The sequence below is a fragment of the Myotis myotis genome, unplaced genomic scaffold (genome assembly GCF_014108235.1).
Source record: "Myotis myotis isolate mMyoMyo1 unplaced genomic scaffold, mMyoMyo1.p scaffold_m19_p_5, whole genome shotgun sequence".
Classification (NCBI taxonomy): domain Eukaryota; kingdom Metazoa; phylum Chordata; class Mammalia; order Chiroptera; family Vespertilionidae; genus Myotis; species Myotis myotis.
In genome coordinates this window covers 109125792-109131962 of record NW_023416357.1, presented here as the reverse complement: position 1 = coordinate 109131962, position 6171 = coordinate 109125792, and the positions used below count along the sequence as shown (strand labels likewise).

At 47.2% G+C, this 6171-nt stretch overlaps 1 pseudogene; it reads left to right on the top strand.

Annotated features, from left to right (window-relative positions):
* The first annotated feature begins 4758 nt into the window (after positions 1–4758).
* Positions 4759–5751, top strand: LOC118656335 (annotated as a pseudogene).
* Positions 5752–6171: the final 420 nt, after the last annotated feature.

The following is a 6171-nucleotide window of genomic DNA, read 5'->3' as shown; positions in this document are numbered from 1 at the left end:
AACAGCCATCATCCCCTCATCCAGGCTGGCCAGGCACCCAAGCGGGACCCCCACCCTGATCCAGGACACCCTTCAGGGAAAACCAGCCAGCCCCCACCCATGCACCAGGCCTCTATCTTATATAGTAAAAGGGTAATATGCCTCCCAGCACCGGGATCAGCGGAGCCGCGAGGCCTCCTGGCACCGGGATCAGCGTGACAGGGGGCAGCGCCCAAACCCCCTGATCACCCTGCGGCTCTGTGTGTGACGGGGGCGGGGCCACAACCTCCCTATCCGCCCTGCTCTGTTTGTGACAGGGGAAGGCGCCCTAACCCCCTGATCAGCCCTGCTCTGTGCCTGATAGGGGGGAGCTCCCCAACCCCCTGATCACCCTGCGGTTCTGTGTGTGACAGGGTGCAGCGCCCCAACCCCCCCACCCCACGGGCCCTGCTCTGTGTGTGATGGGGTAGAGCCATAACCTCCCCATCGGCCCTGCCCTGAGTGTGACAGGATGCGGCGCCCCAACCCCCTGATCAGCCCTGCTCTGTGGGTGATAGAGGGCGGCGCCCCAACCCCCTGATGGGCCCTGCTCTGTGCGTGACAGGGGGGAGCTCCCCAACCCCCTGATCGGCCCTGCTCTGTGCGTGACAGGGGGTGGCGCCGCAACCTCCCCATCGACCCTGCCTTGAGTGTGACAGGGGGCGGTGCCCCAACCCCGCAATTGGCCCTACCCTGAGCGTTACTGAGGGTGGCATCGCAACCTCCCGATCCGCCCTGCTCTCTGCATGACAGGGGGCGGCGCCCCAACTCCCCAATCGACCCTGCTCTGAGCCTGACCAGGGGCTGCACCTAGGGATTGGGCCTGCCCTCTGCCACCCAGGAGCGGGCCTAAGCCAGCAGGTCGTTATCTCCCGAGGGGTCCCAGAGTGGGAGAGGGCACAGGCCGGGCTGAGGGACACCCCCCCCCTCCCGAGTGCACAAATTTTTGTGCACTGGGCCTCTAGTCTATAATAATAAAAGGGTAATATGCTAATTAGACCAGGAGACCTCCGGACAAAACCATGGTGGCAGGGCCGAGGCAGATGTGGTTAGGGGCGATCAGGCCAGGAGGGGAGGGCAGTTGGGGGTGAGCAGGCTGGCAGTGGGGGTCAGTTGGGGACCATGTGAGCAGCAGAGGGGGGCAGTTGGGGGCAAGAAGGCTGGCAGTGGGAACCAGTTGGGGGTGATCAGGCTGGCAGGGGGAGCAGTTGGGGACGAGAAGGCCAGTGGGGGGGAGGGGCAATTGGGAGCAAGCAGGCCAACAGGCAGAGTGGTTAGGGGCAATCAGGCAGCCAGGTAGGTGAGTGGTTAGGAGCCAGCAGTCCTGGATTGCTAGAGGGATGTACAACTGCTGGTTTAGGCCCAATCGCTATGGGACATCCTCCAAGTGGTCCCAGATTGAAGAGGGTGCAGGCCAGGCTGAGGGACACCCCCCACACCCATGCACAAAGTTCATGCACCACTAGTTTTGGTATATTCAACTACAACCCTCCAAACTAAATGTCTCCTTCCACCAAACTATTTGTCATAATTCTTGTTGGTCTAAATTGTTTCAGTAATACTAAAATTTATAAAACAGCTTGTCTCCACCAAGTTACATGCCCTCCTCATACTCAGGAAATAATGCCCCTGGCCACCATCACAACCTCCTTTTGTGCCCAGGCCTCATCATCCTTCTGACAGAGCAAGGATTTTGGCTCTGAAGGGAAATGTTATCCCCTTTCATCAGAGAGAATTCAGGGCCAAAAATCATTGGGGGGGGGGGGATGTAGACCCTGAGACCCCCCCAGAGCAAGGACGATGGGCCAAGTACAGGTATAGATAGGTCAGAAAACTTTGGATGCCTAGCAAGGGAAAAAACTGGAAAAACAAGTACCTTGCCTCCCAGGGTAACCTATCCTCCCCTTTTATATCACTAGTCAGGCAGCTTAGACCCTTGATCTTTTCCTCCCTAAAGATCACATCTAGGCCTCAGTTGTATTTCAGCTCCAGGCCCAGAAAAGCACCAAAACCAGACAAGTGATGCTGTGGTGGCCACAGGACCAGCTTTCACCTCCCACGTCACTAACAGGACTTCAGCAACCAGTCTCTTGGGGAACTCATGCTGCTACAACCGTCACTACAAACCATGAGAAACCTACACCGTGTGCCAGCCGACTACACTCAAAGCCCATCCCTCATGATTTCGACATCCCATCTAAGCAGGAAATAACTAAAGAAGATATTAACAACCAGAATAGGAAGCGTAGGGTTTTTCCCAAGGTCGTGCCTTGCAATGCCGAAGAGTAAGCTCCGCGAACCAGAAGATTTAAAGAAAAGTGTGGAAAATGTATCACAAGCAGATTCAGACTCCCCTCATGGGGAGGGAGGCCCAGTAATTGGCTGCCCCTCCAGAGCCTTGTAGTCCAGGAGTATATATTTGCTACAAGCTTGCTTCTATATCTATCCGTGTCATCACCTGATTGATTCCGGCTATTGTTCTTGCCCAGTTTCTGTGTTCTTTCTCTGTCCCTGTGCTGAACTTTCTCTGTTTCTGTGTGCCAGTACACCTTATTGTTGCAGGCCCTCCCTTGGTTTCCCATGCCTCCTGCTCTGAGTCCAGAAACATTCTGTTATGTCTGCCTGGTTGGTCCCTGTGGGTAGGCTGCTCAGACTGCCATGTCTGCCTCTGCCTATGTTCCATCTGCCTTTGTTTTCCACTTGACCCTGCCCTATCTGCCTGCATCTCAAAGTAACCCTCTCAGTTAAGAAACCCCAACTGCTGTTGGGATCAGGGGTGACAACCACTCTGGCTACTTCCTGCTGGCAGTGGGCATTGTGCTGGAGCAGTTGTCCGTTCCCATCGGAGGAGACCAGTCTAGGGATCCACGGTAAAAGGCAGTTGTCTCCATCTGGGGCTACATTTGGAGTTTTCTAGCCTTTATGCAAGAATAAACAAAAATGTATTAGGAGGTTTAATACGCAAGGGCCAAAAATAAACAATAGAAATAGCTAAACAAAGGGCCAACCAGCTTCTTAGGGATGGGATTATTTCTTTTTAAGTCTTGTATGAAAAATGATACCTGGAGAGGGCAGATAGTAGTCAGGGCCTGGGTGGCTGAGTTCCCTTGGGTCTTGGTGGGACTTGTCCTTCCAGGGGTTTTGTATTATAAGGAGGACCAGATGGCTTAGGTGTATTCTATGGGCCACTAGGCCCAGTCACCTTCTAAGGAGTTCTTGACTCTCTGGTATTGTTTTGGGTCAAGGCTGTCAAGAGCTAGGGTTCAATTTTGCATTGCTGACATAATTTTTTATTGCTTCTTAAAGTAAAGAACACCTGGATATATGCGAGCTTAAACCACTTCTCTTTACTCATATAGAAAAGACTTAATTGCAAGATGGTATTGTAGTTAATATTTCCCTCTGGGACCTATGTCTCTCTATCTGCCAGTTAATACTGAGGCCAGGCCTGGGTACAAAAGAAAATCCGTGTTTCTTCTTAAGGGTCTGAGGGTCAGTATGCCAATGTTTAAGAATACAGCCCAAAGGGCTATCTGTATGGGGTGTGAACGAAGTGCTTCACATCCATAAGAAAACACATAAAACATGTCCAGCATCCTCTGTGATCTTCCCTTCTCTGTTTAGGGCATCTCCCTCCTAGATAAGTGATGTGCCTCTTTGTGTGTGACCACAGAAGAGGATCTGCCAGACTTAGTCACACTTACCAGCAAGATTTGGGGCTAGAAAACTTGTTAGTGTGCGCCCACTAACAGAACTGACCTACTGGACTGTGCGCACTTACCAGCAACGTCCTACCAGGCACCCGCCCTGCTCCAGATGTGGGGAAGCCTGTACTAACCCGTGTCCCTGATTGAAAGTGTCTGATATGGTTCCAATGTTTCTGAAGTACTCATCAAGTTTCCTAGGGAAGTTTAAAAGGAAGTGACTCTAGGCCAGGGATGGGCAACCTTTTTGTGAGTGCATGCCAAAACCAGCAAAATCTCTGACTCAAAATTCTTCTGCGTGCCAACCCTAATTTTTTGAGAACATGTTACACCTACTTGATATCTCTTAAGGTATACGTATGTGAAGAACCTTGAAGAAATAATAAAATTCATTCGAGCGACAAAAACACAGTATATGATGATGAAAAATACATTTATTTTTTAATGTATACATGTACACAGATAGTCCGACAGAAAACTTTATGACTCCGTTTGATATTATCAGTGGGACTTTTGCTGCTGCATCACTGATGACAGAGATTTTACATCAGGTTTATATTTCGTGACCTTCAGAGATATGCACGAGCTACTACTTTCATCCATCAGGCTATTCCCATTATGAGACTTAACAAAATTCATCGCTGAGAACAAAGATTCACAAGCGTATGTGGATGAAAACATGGAGAGTAATGCTGTTGCAAAGTTTCTTAAACAGAAAAAATTTTCTGGAATGGCATTCCAAGTCCTCAATAGTTCATTTTCGACACTATTGAAATTGCTCTTCCCCTCTCTCATCAATCCATGTCTATGGTCTTTAAGATAACTTGTTATGTAAAATTATTTATTTATCTAAGATGCACCTACACTGAATTTATCTGATAAATAAAAAAGTCAATATTAAGAAAAAATTGTCTAGAGGAAGGGCCTAGGCCGGGCCTGCCGTGTTGGGCTCGCCAAATGCCTGAGCTCGTGTCCCGCCAAGATCTCTACCCCAGTGTCGCCCGCTCCCCGTCCCAAACGGGCTGGGCATGGGGAAGACCTGCCGGAGCCATGGAAGATGAGGTGGTCCGCATTGCCAAGAAGATGGGCACGATGGTGCAGAAGAAGAACCCGGCTGGAGCATTGGATTTGCTGAAGGAGCTTAAAAATATTCCCATGACCCTGAAATTATTACAGTCCACAAGAATTGGAATGTCAGTAAATGCTATTCGCAAGCAGAGTACAGATGAAGAAGTTACATCTTTAGCAAAGTCTCTCATCAAGTCTTGGAAAAAGTATTAGATGGACCATCAACTGATAAAGATCCTGAAGAAAAGAAAAAAAATACTGCAATTACATCACAGAATAGCCTTGAAACAAGAGAAGAAAGTAGCTCCAGTGGCAATGTAAGCAGCAGAAAGGATGAGACGAATGCTCGAGATACTTATGTGTCGTCATTTCCTCGGGCACCAAGCACTTCCGACTCTGTACGGTTAAAGGGAGATGCTTGCTGCAGCTCTTCAAACAGGAGATGACTACATTGCTATTGGAGCTGATGAGGAAGAATTAGGATCTCAAATTGAGGAAGCTATATATCAAGAAATAAGGATACAGACATGAAATACAAAAATAGAGTGCGAAGTAGAATATCAAATCTTAAGGATGCAAAGAATCCAAATTTAAGGAAAAATGTGCTTTGTGGTAACATCTCTCCTGACTTATTTGCTAGAATGACGGCAGAGGAAATGGCTAGTGATGAGCTCAAAGAGATGAGGAAAAACTTGACCAAAGAAGCCATCAGAGAGCATCAGATGGCCAAGACGGGTGGAACCCAGACTGACTTATTCACATGTGGCAAATTAAAAAGAAGAATTGTACTTACACACAGGTACAAACTCGTAGTGCTGATGAACCGATGACAACATTTGTTGTCTGCAATGAATGTGGAAAGTGATGGAAGTTCTGTTGAGTTGGAAGAATTGGGAAAATGTCTAGACCATTGAGAAAATAGATTTTGTAACTGGCTTTAAAACTAGGCCAAGGAAGTAGTTTTTCTCCAAATCAGATTTTTAAAGAAAATGCATCCCTATGTCTTTGTTTTTAACATAGTATCATCCTTTCTTAAATGCCCATAGTTTCAGATCAGTAGGGAGACAAATAATAATTATATGGTATCTATTTCAATTTTTTTCATTTTTATAAGTAATTGATATTAAACTTTTATCAATTAAATTTTTGGCAATTTATTTTTACCTTTTTTTCCTTCTTAAAGGAAAATTACCTTAACTTTTTTACAGTCCGAAACAAACACAGTAGAAATGTTATTCTTCTCAGTTAATACATAAATGAAAATTACATTTTTTCTTTATTGGCATGTACCTGCAAATATTAGAGGAGAAAGGTAATATAATTGTAAGTTTATTAAATGTGGCGTATACTTGACCAGCTTCTCTAAATTGTACATATTTGA